Below are 1485 nucleotides of genomic sequence, written 5' to 3'. Positions count from 1 at the left end.
CATGTAATCTTTCGCGGGCCGGTCAGAATCATCCCGCGGGCCGGATACGATTCTTCTAGGTCGACTTGACTCATGTTGGCATTCGGGGTCACGCACTTGCTTGGTTTAAATCTTATTTAACCGATAGAACACACTGCGTGGTCTATAATGATTTAACATCTGAGACCCTCCCAGTGCAATGCGGTGTCCCACAAGGCTCTGTCCTGGGCCCTTTGCTATTTTCGATTTACATGCTACCCCTCAGCAATATCATACGCAAATTTGGCATAAACTTTCATTTTACACTGATGACACCCAATTATATATACCTATTAAGCCAAATGATTCCTCCCAATTACAAAATCTTGAGGCTGTCGCAAGTGGATGTCGCAAAACGTTCTACTCCTTAATGCAGATAAAACTGAGATGTTAATTTTTGGCCCCCCAAACCACAGAGGCCTGTTTCAGGACATATCCCTCAACTTTGATAATTGTCATGTATCCCAGAGATCCACCATAAAAAACATTTTAGTCATTTTTTTATTCCTCCCTCTCATTTAATGCACATATAAAAAAATGCACCAAAATTGCCTTCTTCCATCTTCATAATATCGCAAATATTTGCCCCATTTTAACTCTGGCTGATGCTGAAACCCTAATTCATGCTTTTGTCTCATCACGTCTAGACTACTGTAATGCACTTTTTTCAGGCCTACCTATTTCAAGCATCAAAAATCTTCAACTCGTGCAAAATGCGGCTGCACTGATACTAACTAAAACTAGAAAATCTGATCACATCACACCAGTTTTGTCTGCCTTACACTGGCTTCCTATTCAAGCCTGATCTGACTTTAAAGTGCTACTCCTCACCTACAAAATTTTTAATGGGCTTGCACCGCTCTATCTATCCGATCTCATCTCTCGATACTCGCCCGCTCGTGCTCTGCGCTCACAAAATGCAGGGCTTCTATCGGTTCCTAGGGTTAAAAAGAAATCCGCCGGCCACAGAGCCTTTGTCTACCACGCTCCCTACCTACCTGTGGAACAAATTACCTGCCGTCGTCAGGGGCGCCTGCTCTGTCGAAGCCTTTAAATCCCTGCTTAAGACATCGGCGTATTTAGACCACTATCACTGGGGCACATGTTGATCAGTTGTGCCCCAGTGATCAATATTATGTCCCCATAAAAGAAAAAAAAGTGAGCGCTGTCGTGCTGGTGGTAGCGTGCAGATATTGCGGTGTTACCAGGGCTACTAGATCCAGTGTAGATCCAGTGTTCAGATGACGTTGTTGGGGGAATGCGGAAGTGGAAGTGTGCGCAGACCAGATCAAGTTTCAAGTTTCAAGTTTCTTTAATAGTTGTCATACAGAAGTACAGAATACTTTTATACAAAATGCTTCTTACTGTTGCGCTCCAGAGACTGTGCAAGACAAGATAAGTATGAAATAAAATAACATAGTAAAATTAGAAGTAAAAAAAAATTAGGTCACAGTGTTCAGTTTAGAC

This window comes from Notolepis coatsorum (genome assembly GCF_963971535.1).
Source record: "Notolepis coatsorum genome assembly, contig: SUPER_8_unloc_1, whole genome shotgun sequence".
NCBI lineage: Eukaryota > Metazoa > Chordata > Actinopteri > Aulopiformes > Paralepididae > Notolepis > Notolepis coatsorum.
Note: the sequence above shows the minus strand (reverse complement) of the source record.